Source organism: Trachemys scripta, chromosome 4 (genome assembly GCF_013100865.1).
Source record: "Trachemys scripta elegans isolate TJP31775 chromosome 4, CAS_Tse_1.0, whole genome shotgun sequence".
In the NCBI taxonomy this organism is placed as follows: Eukaryota; Metazoa; Chordata; order Testudines; family Emydidae; genus Trachemys; species Trachemys scripta.
The window spans coordinates 42850885-42866189 of NC_048301.1; the positions used below are offsets into that span (position 1 = coordinate 42850885).

The 15305-nt window shown below is 49.3% G+C and overlaps 1 protein-coding gene across 1 annotated transcript in view; it reads left to right on the forward strand.

Annotated features, from left to right (window-relative positions):
• Window positions 1-3203: 3203 nt before the first annotated feature.
• Window positions 3204-15305, forward strand: part of SYNDIG1L (synapse differentiation inducing 1 like) — a 38403-nt gene continuing 26301 nt past the window's right edge. Inside the window, exon 1 of the mRNA XM_034769920.1 lies at window positions 3204-3256. The gene's annotated coding sequence lies outside the window, so the exon portion shown is untranslated. The remainder of the gene's footprint in view (window positions 3257-15305) is intronic.

Below are 15305 nucleotides of genomic sequence, written 5' to 3' on the forward strand. Positions count from 1 at the left end.
GCTGAGAATTGGGCAGGCACCAGACATGTGGGGGTGACTATCTTGGGCCTTTGCTCTCTTCTGGGGAATGATGCTTTCAAAGCCAGAAGAAGAATGCACACCCTTCCTAACTAAAACACAAAGGGCTTTGTACAGGTGTCCAGGAGGTCCTAAGGTGAAACATGCGCCCCTTGGCAAGATGGGGACTTTGTGGGGCAGAATGCAGGCTCTAAGAGCACCCATGTAGCCCCCGTTGCCCTTGCTGTCCGCTGTGAAGTGACCGAGTTGAAGTGGGTAAGATCCCTGTGGAGCTCATGTAGCTGCCACTTGATATCTTATTCCTCATCCTGCTGCTTGTCTTTCATCTCAGGCTTCAGCAATGTTGTAAAGCTTCATTTCCAGAGACTTGCCTCCTGCCAATAGCTGAGTTAGGAGCTCCCCAGGGCTCTCTCTCTCAGACTCTAAAGAAGATTTATTCAGCTATTAGACAGCGGGGGACCTGCTTTCAGGTAGGTGAGGGCAGCTGCAGGTTGTCCCAGGCTCAGCTGGGGTCAGACAAATTTGTGCAGACAAGGAGCTGGACACAGAGCAGTGGCACCAGTGGGAGAGCACACCCACAGGGGAGGGGAGTGCCTTTATCAGGGTGAAGAACTATCCCACCTGATAGTGCAGGTTAGGCCATGGTGTTCTGGAGCACCTCATGGCCAGGAAAATACCAACAAACCAGAGGGAACGCAGAAAAGAGCTGCACAAATTATTAAGGAACAGAGATACTGCAGAACTGATCACTTGGGGAATTGAAAGGATGCAGGTCACTAGTTCAAAGCCAGCTCAGGTAGGCAGAAGCTTCCTCTTAGTCATCTGCTCTCCAAACACAGTAGTCTTTACGTTGTTAATTTCTTCCTACTTTCCAGACCTTTAGGGGCCAATCAGCGCAAATCGAAGTCAACGGCACTGACTGCACGGGTGTTGGATCAGAGCCCTCCATCACTTTCATTGCCCTTCTTGGGGTATCAGAAGTGAACAGGTTATTCCAGGTGTAACCCTTCTGCCCATCTAAGTTGGCAGCAACAAGGGCTGGGCTCTGTATCTAGGGGTTCCGTTTCAATAACGCAATGCAAAACTGGCTCAAGCCCCCACCCAGTGACCTGGGACAATTACATACCATCCCCTGGGTGCCTCTAAGAGGCAATACTTCCCCTCTCGCAAGCACAGAGTCTGAGTGTAGCAGAAAATGTTTAATAACATGAGGTAAACGACATCAGCATTAAATTGGAAAAAACACCACAAACAGGATTCATAACACAAACCATGAGCCAAAAAAAACCCACCCCAGCAAATTGGGCTGTATCTTTTCCCTTTGGTTCTTGAATCCAGCAACCCAAAAATCACCCAGAGTCCCCAAAGTCCAACACCCCCAAAGTCTCTTGGGTCTAGCAACCACCCAAAGTCTCACAACCCCCAAAGTCTCTGTCCCTGGTCAGTGCAGCCCCAGAGTAAAAGGGAGGCACGCAGGGTGTTAAGGGGCACCTTACGTGATCCGAGGCCAGCCATCTCTCCATGGGGTTCCGCTGCAGCCTTCACCAGGAGCCAGTCCACTTCCTGCCGTCCCACGAACCGCTCCGCTCTACAAGCTGCTCTGCTCCGTTCACCGACCTGTGAGCTGCTCCAGCCGTCCCCACAAGCAACTCCACTCGCCATTCCTTGGGCCGCTCCAACCGTCCCCGCAAGGCTCCACGCCGCTCGCTGCTCCTCCAGTCGTCCCCACAAATTGCTCCGCCAGCTGCTTAGCAATATAGCTTCAGGCTCCCCCACTAGTTAATGCAGCACTTTATAACTTTAATTCTTTTGTGATTTCAGCTCAGAGTAGGGGAGCCCCAGTGCTGGTGCACCATTGGCCCAAAGTGAATTCCGCTCAGCAGCCTGTAACTAAACTCCTAATGGAATCAAAGTTAGCTCTGATTCTCAACAGTGCAGAAAGGAGGTGGTGCAATTGGTGTTTCAAACCCGCAGAGGAGGGCCCATACCATCAAATACAAATACCTGTCCCCATCCTTTCTCAATTCACTGGGTTTTGTAACCCATGGCCCTTGTCATGCAAGTGCTACTTAGGTAATGGTGAAGGACTCACTCAGTCCTTCTGTCATACAACAGTTCCACTGGCCTTGATTCACAGAATCAAGGTAACAACTTTATTCTTCCTGCCCCAATAACAGAGAAACTGGGGATCCCACACCAGCCAAAGTAACCACTTTCAATTGCTGTTGTTTCATGCCCGGCGGGTGGGTGTGCCTATGCAAACAAGATCAGCCCCTGGAGTTCTTTTCCACACTCGCCATAATCCACCACCAGATGTCAGGGTAGAGCTCATCCTGACTCTGCTTACACAGGTGAGGGCATACCATTGATTTATAGTCCCAGACAAAAATGACATTAAAATGGAGTGAAGGTGGAGAGTACCTATCTGTGATTTAGGATCAAATATGTTAAAGGGCTGTTGTAATTATCCCAACCTCAGACGTGTTAAACCCAGGAAATTCACAGTTAAGGTTAGACTTAAAAGAAATCCAAACATGTTAAGGTACGGAAATGCACAATGAAGACATCCAACCAATCTTGACTCTCCCTGCTATAGGCTCTTCGAGCTTCTCATCGAGTTAAAGCTCACAGCAATCCTCTGGATAGGGGACATTGAAATACATTTTTGTATTTAATGGTCATTTCCCCTAGTTATTCTTCATAATTTAAGTTTCTCCTTCAGCAGAAATTTCAACTCTGCCCTGGAGAGATGTCATGGAAATACCATGTGATTATGATAAGGCATGTTAGTGTTTGTGGAGCCAGATTAGAACAATCTTTTTTTTTTTTTTTAAATCATATTTGGGTTTAGTTTTGTTTTCCAAGTTTTCCCCTTTCATGGAGTCACTACCCTTGTGGTTGTTTTTTTGTTTTGTTTTTTAATGTATTTTTTGTGAATTCACTTGTGCATTCTGGCTGCTTTACCCCACTTTGGAACAGCAGAAAGCAGCCATAGAATACAGGCCAGCTAGAATGGGTTTATCAGGCCCTTTCTGATGTGGTCTGGGCTCAGCTTAATACAGCTGCCTGAGTCTGGAGTTTGAGGTGTTCGTGCTTTTCCCAACAGAATTTCCTATCCTCTTGAGTCTGATGTCATTCCTTTTCCTTTTTATCTTTTTTTCTTTCCTAGCCTAATCGGCTGCCTTGAGGACATCCTGCAGCAGAGTCCTCATCTGAAATACCTTCTAGTTATTTTGAGGTCTGTACGATGTTTTTTCTTACGGGCACTAAACCCTTGACCTGAAATAACCACTTGTTGTTGCTTGCTGGGAGTTCAGGTTTCTCGTTTAAAGTGATCAGGTTTTTGGCTGCCAATAATGCAATGTTAACAAATTTGTTCTGGCATATTTATTTGTTGCTGTGTCTGTTGTTAGATGAAGAATGCAAAGCACAGGACGTAGTGGCAATGGTGCTTCTAATGTCTGACATATGATTTACCATCTCCTTCCAATGCAGAGTAACTCCAGAACAAAAGCATGACTTGTTACTCATGTAGTTTGTCCATAGTAAGTTTATTTTGAAACTGATGCATTGTTTGAGTGGTCTAATGACATATTATCACATTGTAGACATCTGGTATATAACAGTGATTTTCAGATTATTTTTTTCTGGCAACCCAGTTGAAGAAAATTGTTGATGTCCACGACCCAATGGAGTTGGGGATGAGGGGTTTGGAGTGTGTGTGTGGGGGCAGGGCTCAGGGCTGGGGCAGATGGTTGGAGTACCAGGGTGAGGGTTGCAAGGTGGGGCAGGGGGATTTGGGATGCAGGGGGAGCTCGGGGCTGGGGCAGGCAGTTGGGGTGTGGGAGGGGGTCAGGGCTCTGGGGTGGGGCTGGGGATGAGGAGTTTGGGGTGCAGGAAGGGGCTCTGGGTTTGGAGGGGGCTCAGAGCTGGGGCAGGGGATTGGGGCATGGGCTTACCTCTGGCAGCCTGTCCTGGCACTGTGGACCGCGATGCGCCCTGGAAGCAGCCAACAGCAGACCTGGCTCCTAGGTCCGGAGGCACGCCAGTGGGAGTGCCAATGCTCGGGGCAGGGGCAGCGTGTAGAGCCCCGTGGCCCCCCCACCCAGGAGCCGGACCTGCTGCTGGCCACTTCCGGGGCGCAGCGCGGTGTCAGAACAGGTAGGGGCTAGCCTGCTTTAGTGGGGCAGCACCACTGACTGGACTTTTAATGGCCCGGTCTTCAGTGCTGACCAGAGCCGCTGCGACCCAGTGCCTTATATTCTGTGACCCAGTACTGGGTCATGACCCGCAGTTTGAAAACCATTGGTATATAATGTAATGAGATTCATTTCCTCTAACTGCATGCGTCCTTGCCAGAGGTCTCCTTGCCACTCAAACTGAGATCAGGGGACCACTTATTCCTACTTTTTTTTTTTTTTCTAATGGGCCCATTTCATTCATCCCATTAGACATATAAATATCCACAGTGAGGCTCAGCAGAGCAAGAGACTTTGCACATTATTGCTTCAATCCTTTCTGAATTCCTTTTTTGTTCCTTGCATGAAAAATGTTTCTGTACTGTATGTGGTTCCTTTTTTTTTCCTCCTGACTTTTATTAGGTCATCCAGTCCTTCTGCATGTAGCCACGTGAGAGGCTGGACCACAAGTTTCCATGTGCTTTTCCCCTTTTCTCTTAAAGCTGCACCCTGACCTGCATTCATAAAAGTTATCAGATAATCATGGTGGTAAGCTGTTTTTACGTATCCTCTCACACACATGTCTGTAGCAAAGAGACATCCTGGGTCAGAGACTTTGATTCAGAATGCTAATGTCATTTTATTGTCGTCAAAGCAGGGGATACAGAGCTGCAGCTCTGCTGTTAAGTAGTATTTGTAGAAGTTTGGGAGGGCTAATCCCCCACCCTGTCTGGGTAATTACAGTGCCTGCATTTTAATCTGGTGATTGTGTGTGGCCCATATGAAGGGCGGAGTGGCTCCATTGAATTGACTAAAGCAGCTTGTGGGGATTTTGATGGGGCTGCTGTGGCAGAGACGATTATACTTTGGTAATATTGCTGTTTTGATTACCCATCCGTCCATCCTTCTAGTCCTTTTTGGCATGCATTTCAGTAGCTTATCATAATGTAAATTCAAACTGTTTTGAAGGGAATTGGCAAGCTGTATATCAAGGTATTTCATCTGGCTGGCAACCTTTTCTTTGGGGCTCTCCGGTGATTTGGGCAGTGGGGTTTTGCTGAGACATACAGTAAGAGCTCACTTTTATGGTGATTTACTGTCGAACCCCAGAGTCCTTTAAACTTCTCTAGACTGGAAAAGGTTTGTGAGAGCTCTTCCCGAGGCCTTGGCATATAAGCCAATGGGTTGTTCTAGTATAACAAGGCTTTGTCCCTTACAGGCCCTCTTTGTTTACCTTTAATCAGCACATGCTGCCTGAACCTTGCTGCAAGTGGCTTGATAACCAAGGCAAACAACAGGAGTGTGGGCACCCTGTCTCCGGCCATGTGCCAGCTGAAACTGTGCCCATAGATTCTAGCTGCTCCTGGTGACCTGTAGTCAGGATCCTTATCTAGGATTTTCATCTAGCTAATGCATTTGCCACCAAACCTCATTGCTCCTAGAGCTGCAAAAGGAGAGTCCCATCACCTTCTCCTTGTTTTATTGTTACCCTGCATTTTGATTCAGCCAACTATAGGTTGGAGGCCTGCCACCAATTCTGAATTTGGATCCAGGTTTGGATTACAAATTTCCCACAAATCCAGGGGTGTCTGTATGTAGGGTTTTGCTTTGAGCCCATCTGAGCTTTGCTCTTCAGAATCATCTACCGATGCTGCCTGGTGCTGGGTGGGATCTGGCCATGGGGAACCATTCTATATGGGGGTGTTACTTTGTTATTAGTAGCAACTCTGGGATCCGGGCAAGATTCCCTGGAAGGTAGCCAGGTGCTGAGGGAATGAATGTGCATAAGGCTGGCTCACACCCTTTCTATCGCTGATGGAGGAGATGAGCAATCAGGCCTTAAATGAGCTGACAGTCGGTCAGAGTTGGTCTCTTGAGTCAGACGCAGAAAGCACAGATGGGGAATTCAGGGGCTGTGTTCCTCTCATTATCCAGCCCAATCCAATGGCTCACCTCCACGCTGTTCCTGTTAAATGATCTCACTGCTGTGGCTAGAAAGAGAGGGTATGTCTGACTGGGAGAATGAGACAAAGGTAGAAACTTTTCTGCTCTCACATTGGAGATTTGTTTCTGGGTATGTCTACACTGCAATGAGACACCTGCTGCTGACCTGTGCCAGCTGCCTCGGGCTCGTGGGGCTGAGGCTAAGGGACTGTATAACTGCGGTGTAGACATATGGGCTCAGGCTGCAGCCCGAGCTCTAGGACCCTGCAAGGTTTGAGTGTCCTAGAGCCTGGACTGCAGCCTGAACCTGAATGGCTACATCGCAATTATACAGTCCCTTAGCCTCAGCACCACGAGCCCGAGGCAGCTGGCATGGCCCAGCCGTGGTGGTCTAATTGCAGGGTAGCTGTACCCAGAAACAAGCCTCCAAAGCGTGAGCAGAAAAGATTCTCTCTCATTCTCCCAGTCAGAACTCTGGTGGCACCTGGGAGCCAGGCCATCAGAAATGTCGATACATTTGAAATAACCTACCAGCCGCTCATGGAGTACGTGGGAAGCAGAAATCATGTGGTGGTAGAGGTTAGGCCAGACCCTCCTCTGAGCATTTACAGGAAACAAAAATCCTGCTGAGAAATCACAGCTTTAGCCTGGCTGGGGCCATAGCATTGGGCAGAGAGGCCTATTGGAGATGTGGGATCAGGGCAGTTTGGCTTTGGGAATGGCATAGAACCACTGTGAGCATGTGGGGATGCAGCATGACACTGGGATGCTTTGAACATAGGAATTGCCAGACTGTATCAGGGCCAAGGCCCAGTATCCTGTCTCTGACAGCAGCCAGTACCACATGCTTCAGAGGAAGGTGTAAGAACAATGAAGTAGGCACCTGTGGGATAAAATCTGTCCCCCCATGTTAGCTCTCACCCTGATCTCTAACCGCTGGAGATTGGCTGAAGCACCCAACATGAGGTTTAATAGCCTCTCCCTAAATGTATGTTAGCACTGCCTGTGATAACTGGATATTCTTGAGCATGTTGGGGTATAGCAGTGGGGAGATGGCTTCTGTGGGGAGGGGGGGATCATGCTATCCAAACCATGCAGGGATGGAGTGGTTTTGGGGGGCCAGGAATGTGGCATGGGAGCACTGTGAGGATTTGAGGAGAAGACTTTGGGTAACGGCACTGGAACACTATTGTGGGCTATTGGCGGCACAGCTGTATGGCAGGGCAGTGACCTAGGGCTGTTAGGGTCATGACAGGGGAAAGGTTAGAGTGCAGCATGGAAGCTGTTCGGGGATGCCGGAGCATAGTATGGGTGAGGCTTGAGGAGGTTTGAATGGGTTGTGGTCATAGCAGGGATGCTGTTTGAGAGTGTGAGGGGAGCAGTAGGAAAGCAGTTTAGGGGGATTGGGAGAGACCCGGGGAGCTGTTTGGGGGAGTAGAGGAGTTTTGGGGGGAGTGAGGAAGGAGTTGGAGGGTTGGGGAGCTGTATGAGCTCTTTGGAGTGCAGGTTGAGAATAGATAGGGCTTATGGGAGTAGGTAGGCTGTTGAGGCTTGGCTCCGATCTCACTTCATGATGGTGTAGATCAGGATTAACCCCATTGAACTCACCTGGGTTTTACCCTGGTGGAACTCTAATGAGGGTGATCTGAATCAGGCCCTTCAGTTTTTATTCTATACAAACTCTGTCCCTTAAGAAGCTCAGCTTTTCCATCCCACAAAAATAAACAGCTGAACTCTGGCTCCAGGATTCCCAGATGGACTGAGCCAGCCCTGTCTCACTGGAGCAGAGAGCACCCTGGCTGTCCCAGTGAGACCCAGTACCAGCGCTGGGCCTCCTTGACCCTTAGCACTGGCACAGAGGGACCCAGTTTGTCTCTTTCTTGAAATTCTGCTATTCAGCCCTACATCTTTCCTTCCCGGGGTGTTTGCGGGAGCTGCAGAGGGAGTAGCAGTGCTGAGGGAAAGGCAGCGAAGAGAAAGAAATGCTGCCTTTTTTTCAGAGTCGTTAGCTGAATTAGCAGGACAAACATTGTGGGAAGTAATCAGGCAAGGTGCAGCTCTCCTTCAGGAATGTTTGCTGCTGATCACACCGCAGTTGGAGTGCTAGAGAGTGAGTGAACGCTGGGCTCTCTTGACACAAATGTGAAGTAGGGTTTTGCTGCAGCTAGAGGGCTGTGCTGATGCACATCTCCAGTGCTCTGTCTGGCTATGCTGATGCACATTCCCAGTGCTGTCTCCGGCTGTGCTGAGGAGCGGTCCCCAGTGCTATACCTGGTGCTGTCACTGACTACCTAAGACTTGCAAGCAAAGCAGCTCAAGAATCCGTCCTGAAAGGAAGAGGCTGGAATCATTCCAGGGGAAAGGCTGTTCCTAGCCAGCATCATGCCTGGATCAGGTTTACTTCAGCTACCTTCTCTCCAACTTAGTGGGTGAGACACTGTTCATCACTCAGGTAAGGAACATCCCTGGACTTTTCTTATCCAGGTTACTTTCCTGCTTTGATCAGACAACAGCAGCCAGTGCAGGATTAACGGATAGTTGTTTCTGGGAGGGGTGGGGGCTGGTTAGGATTTAGCAAAAGATTTTGGACCCCAAATATTTCAGAGAAATTGCAGAGCCACTTCAGGCGGGTCTGAAAATCTGAGGTGGCCACAGAGAGAGAGGCTCTGTGGACTTTCCCTTTCAACTTAGCCCTCTGCTAAAGTTTGGGGATCCGTAATTAGACGGTGTGGCTAAAGAGAACTAATAGTCAAACCATCCATGATAGATGCTAGTCATGTCACTCTAGGCATCACTGGAAAATGCTGAGGTTCCTGGAAGATGTATAAAAAGCTGAATAGAATAGAGGAGACAATTAGTCATTTTGGTTAATTGTGCCAATAACAATACCTTCTACTTGTATGCAGGTAACCCCCTTTTCAATCCAGGTTTGCAAGGTCCTATCAGCTCTTGGGCAGTGCCTGTGGGAAAGGAGCTGTGTGTTCGGAGTTTCAAAGGGCTAGTGTGGAAGGAAAGTGTCTTTGGTATCTGACCAGTGCCTGGCTTGTAATTCATTCTCCTGCTGCTCCAGGTTTTATAGAAACCCCTGCTGTTCTACGCAGCCCCCCTTATGAAGCTGCTTGCTTAGCTTCCGAAAACTAGATTTCCTCTGAATGAGCGCAGCATCTGCCACCAGAAACTTCTCCCCCCAAAGGGACCTGAAGGGAAAGCGATGATGCTATGTAAATAATACAGATAATAAGTGGAGGCAGGTGTGAGGCTGGCTGAGACTCTCACAGGAAAATCCACTTTGTCTCAAGAGGGTCATAGATGGCTACTTGGCAGCGGGAGGAATTAGCCCATCAAAAAGGGTGTCGATCTATTTATCTAGCAAAAGTTTCTAGTGCAATTTAAATAGCTGGTAGATCTGCAGCATCTGGAAGCTAAATGCTCTTCACTCTGATTCCCTGCCTCTCCACCAGAGGCAGGGAGTAAACAGGCTACTGGAGAGCAAGTAGGTTGCTGCAGCTCCCGTTTGGTATCCTCAGTCTGTTCAGCACAGGTCCCTGCTTTGGAAGTCCTTAGGGCTTTGTCCCTCCCTGTCCCCTCCTAACCTTCAGACTTCAGCGCTGGGGAGAGGAGTCAGGCACTCTCAGGCCCTGCTATGAATCTCCCTTTCATACTGTCTGTCCCATGTCCCCTGTGCCCAGCCTGGTAAAGGCTGTCCACACTGCCCAATCGGGGTACTCTGTCAGGCTGGCCCAGCGTTCTAATGTGACCCATCCCCTTTCGATGAAAATCAGACACTGCCCAGGAAGGGTTAAACTGTGAGGCCGTCACGCAGCTTCCCCAGGGTGAAGAGAAATGCTGCCTGAATTGTGAGATTGGAATCTCGGAAGCTGGAGAGGGAAGCCCCCTGTTAGCTCACCTTGCCCATCTCCTGGGCCGGGTCATTCCATACTGGCTGTTCTCTAGCATTTGGTCCAGTCTAGTGCCGAACGTCTAAGGGATGGAGCTACCCCTCACCCCTTAGGAGATGATCTCCCAGCCCAAGAGAAAAAACAACAAGGAGTCCTTGTGGCACGTTAGAGACTAGCAAATTTATTTGGGCATAAGCTTTCGTGGGCTAGAACCCACTTCATCAGATGCATGGAGTAGAAGATACAGGAGCAGGTATAAATACATGAAAAGACTTGATTTGCCTTACCAAGTGTGAGGTCAGTCTAATGAGACCATTCAATTGCCAGCAGGATAAATAACTTTTGAAGTGGTAATGAGTGGCCCATTTCAGATAGTTGACAAGAAGGTGTGAGTAACAGTAGGGGGAAATTAGGTTTAGGTTGCTGTTCAGTAGGTGTTTCCTTATATTCAGCCCAAATGATCTCACTGTTATTTCCATCTCATTACACCTAGGTACATCCCTGTGATCACCCTAAACAACCCCTCCCCCACCTTGGGGCGTACACCCTTCTGACATTTGCCAGCTGCTAACAGGCTGGCATTTTGCTCCTTTAATCTCTCCTGCCCTCTGTCATTTTCATTGCTTTTTTTCTGGACTCTTTCCAGTTCATCAAGCTCCCTCTGTAATGAGGTGCCTAGAATTGAATGTGGTAACCCAGTGTGGTGGCACCAGAGCCACCTTCCCTTCCCTGCTCCAGGGCATTCAACCTTGGAGTGTGCAGCACCAAACTGGCTTGGCCTTTGTTATAACACAATCCTTTGCAGTGTGGTATTTGCTGCCCACTCTCCCCACCAAATCTCACAGCTGTTCCTGGTCTCAGCTCTCCCTCCCGCTGATAATGGTGTTTGGGGTTTTAGTCCCTGGGCATAATACAAACACTTTCCCAAACTGAACCTTAGGCCAGGTCTGCATACAGACCTATGCTGGTATAACTATTTTGCTGCACGCCCCTGAGCAGTGTAGTAGTTACACCGACCTTAACCCCCCGTGTAAACAGCACTACGTTGGCGGGAGAGCTTCTCCCATTGATGGAGCTACCGCTTCTAATTATGCCGATAAGAGAGCTTTTTGAGAGCTCTGTGCATAGGAGCGTCTTCGTGCAAGCACTACAGTGGTACAGCTGCACCAGTGCAGCGTTTTAAGTGTAAACCTCCCCTTACTTTGCTATTTTTCTAACCTTTCTAACCCCAAGTGGCAGCTGCTTTTGTGGCTTTAGGATGGGACTAGCAAGCAGAAGATGCAGATTCAAGTTCCATCTCTGCCACTGACTTGCTATGTGATCTTGGGCAAGTCACTAAAATGTCTCTGTGCATCAGTTTCCCCATCTGTAAAATGTGATAATACTGACTCACCTCACAAGGGGGAGGAAGAGTGTGTGAGGACTTTTATTATGTATTGAGGGAGAGGCAGAGAGACCCTGAGCCAGTACAGTATATGCATAACATTAAGCCAGTGGTCCCCAAACTTTTTCACTTGTGCCCCCCACTTACCTGGTCTGTGTCTACCAGGGAGCTTCAGTGAGGAGCAGAAACCAGGAGCACAGCCATAGCTGGGAATGGGGCCGTGGTTGGGGCCGGGGCTAGCATTGCAGCTAGGGCCACAGTCAGGGCCCAGAGCTGGGGGCCGCAGCCAGGAGCAGAGTCGGGGCCGGGATCAGAGCTGCAGCTGGGGCTGTGACCAGGAATGAGGCTCTTGGCAGCAGAGCTGGGGGCAGAGTGGGGCTGAGTGGTGCTCCCTCCTGAGGGGCAGGCCTGGGCCCTGGCTATGCCCCCTGAACATTCCTCCATGTCACCTTAGGGGGGCGCACCCCACAGTTTGGGGACCACTGCAGTAAGCACACGAGTAGTATGCATTGATTTATATGGGGCTACTTACATGCTGAGGGTTATGCACCTGTTTAAGTGCTTTGCTGGATTCAAGCCCCAGCATCCAAAAGATGCTAGATGCATTACAGAAGTCTGAGACCCAGTCTTCCTGTGCCAAAGCGCTTCAGGCCTCAGGAGAGGACAAAGGGAAGAAATCTCAGTTGCATTTCTCCCCAGTTGTTCCTTCAAGGAGTTTTCACCCCTCTCCCCACCCAGAAGTCTAGGGGGCTGCACCACAAATCCTGCTTACTGCCCAAGATCTCCACAGATCCCAGAAGATGTTGGTACAGGGGAGCTTGGAGACGTCTGCAGGGGGTCTTTGTGCCTCTGCAGCAGCTCTTTGGTACTTTGGCTCCAACAAAATCTCACTACTAGGGCTTCCCCTGGAATCCCCCTTAAAGGGGAATCCTATCATGGGGTGGTGCCCTGAGCTCTGCTGGGCTGGGAGGGGAAGGATGCATTTCCCCACCTCCTTGTATACCCCCCTCAACTGTGGAGTGCCTTCTAGTGACCAGAGGAACAGGTTACTGTCATGGAGGCAGCTGAGCCCCTTCTACTTGGGAGGGCAAGAGCCATGAATGGAGGTGCCATCCAGGCACAGCTCATGGGAGCATGATCAGGCCCTTAATTGATTGATCATGAATAAGGCTGCGATTCTTTCACAGAGGTCACGAAATCCGCAACTTCCATGACCTCTGTGACATCTGCTGACTTCGAGCGCTCTACGGCCATCCACACCAGGCACTGCTGGAGCGACTTGGGGCCAGCTGCTCCAGTGGTCCCTGGGGCCAGCCACACCGGCCTTTGCTTGGGAAGCCCAGGGCCAGCTGGCTTTGGAGATCACCCGAGCAGCGATCGTGGGGGTGACCTGGGGACTGCCCGAGCAGCAGCGGTCCCCAGGCAGCTGGAGCAGCAGTCCCCGGGAGCAGCAGCTGAGGTGCAGTCAACCCCTAGCACTGGAGCAGGGCCCCCCCGGAGCAGTGGGGCCCCCGAAGTAGAGATTTAGTCAGGGGTCTTTTTGGTAAAAGTCATGGACAGGCCACAGGTTGTGAATTTTTATTTATTGCCAGTGACCTGTCTGTGACTTTTGCCAAAAATACCTGTGACTAAATCTTAACCTTATTCATGAAGCACTAGGTACCTTTTTAGACACGTGAGTGCTCAGTAGGATAGATACCCCACTGAGGACAGAGAAGTGTGCTTATGTAGGCCATCCACAGCCTCAGAAACAACTCTGACATTATCATCAAAGGGGCTGACAAAGGAGGTGCTGCAGTCATAATGAACAGGTCAGATTATGAACAGGAGGCTGCCAGGCAACTCTCCAAGACCACATTCTACAGGCCACTATCCTCTGATCCCACGGAGGAATACCAAAAGAAACTACACCATCTGCTCAAGGAATTCCCAGCTACAGTACGGGAACAAATCTACATGGACACACCCCCAGAACCCCGACCAGGGGTATTCTATCTGCTACCCAAGATCCATAAACCCGGAAACCCTGGACACCCCATCATCTCAGGCATTGGCACTCTGACAGCAGGATTATCTGGCTATTTGGACTCTCTCCTCAGACCCTATGCTACCAGCACTCCCAGCTATCTTCGAGACACCACCGACTTCCTGAGGAAACTACAATGCATTGATGTTCTTCCTGAAAACACCATCCTGGCCACCATGGATGTAGAAGCACTTTATACCAATATTCCACATGAGGATGGACTACAAGCTGTCAGGAACAGTATCCCTGATGAGGCCACAGCAAGCCTGGTGGCTGAGCTTTGTGACTTTGTCCTCACCCACAACCACTTCAGATTTGGGGACAACTTATACCTTCAAGTCAGTGGCACTGCTATGGGTACCTGCATGGCCCCACAGTATGCCTACATTTTTATGGCTGACTTAGAACAACGCTTCCTCAGCTCTCGTCCCCTAGTGCCCCTCCTCTACTTGCGCTACATTGATGACATCTTCATCATATGGACCCACGGAAAGGAGGCCCTTGAAGAATTCCACCTGGACTTCAACAATTTCCACCCCACCATCAACCTCAGCCTGGACCAGTCCACACAAGAGATCCACTTCCTGGACACTACAGTACAAATAAGTGATGGTCACATAAACACCACCCTATACCGGAAACCTACTGACCGCTATACGTACCTACATGCCTCCAGCTTCCATCCAAGACACATCACACGATCCATTGTCTACAGCCAAGCCCTAAGATACAACCGAATTTGCTCCAACCCCTCAGACAGAGACAAACACCTACAAGATCTTTATCAAGCATTCATAAAACTACAATACCCACCTGGGAAAGTGAGGAAACAGATTGACAGAGCAAGACGGGTACCCAGAAATCACCTACTACAGGACAGGCCCAACAAGGACAATAACAGAACACCACTGGCCATCACATACAGCCCCCAGCTAAAACCTCTCCAGCGCATTATCCACGATCTACAACCTATCCTGGAAAATGATCCCTCACTCTCACAGACCTTGGGAGGCAGGCCAGTCCTCGCTTACAGACAACCCCCCAACCTGAAGCAAATACTCACCAGCAACTACACACCACACCACAGAAACACCAAACCAGGAACCTATCCATGTAGCAAACCTCGTTGCCTACTCTGTCCCCATATCTACTCTGGCAACAGCATCAGAGGACCCAACCGCATTAGCCACACCATCAAGGGCTCATTCACCTGCACATCCACTAATGTTATATATGCCATCATGTGCCAGCAATGCCCCTCTGCCATGTACATTGGCCAAACCGGACAGTCCCTCCGCAAAAGAATAAATGGACACAAATCGGACATCAGGAATGGTAACATACATAAGCTAGTAAGTGAACACTTCAATCTCCCTGGTCATTCTATTACAGATTTAAAAGTCACTATCATTGAACAAAATAACTTCAGAAACAGACTTCAAAGAGAAACAGCAGAACTAAAATTCACTTGCAAATTCAACACCATTAATCTGGGCTTGAATAGGGACTGGGAGTGGCTGGCTCATTACAGAAGCAGCTTTTCCTCTCCTGGAATTGACACCTCCTCATCTATTATTGGGAGTGGACTACATCCACCCTGATTGAATTGGCCCTGTCAACACTGGTTCTCCACTTGCGAAGTAACTCCCTGCTCTCCATGTGTCAGTATATAATGCCTGCATCTGTAACTTTTACTCTATGCATCCGAAGAAGTGAGGTTTTTACTCACAAAAGCTTATGCCCAAATAAATCTGTTAGTCTTTAAGGTGCCACCAGACTCCTTGTTGTTTTTGTAGATACAGACTAACACGACTACCCCCTGATACTTGTGCTTATGTAGCTTAATATCATCTGTG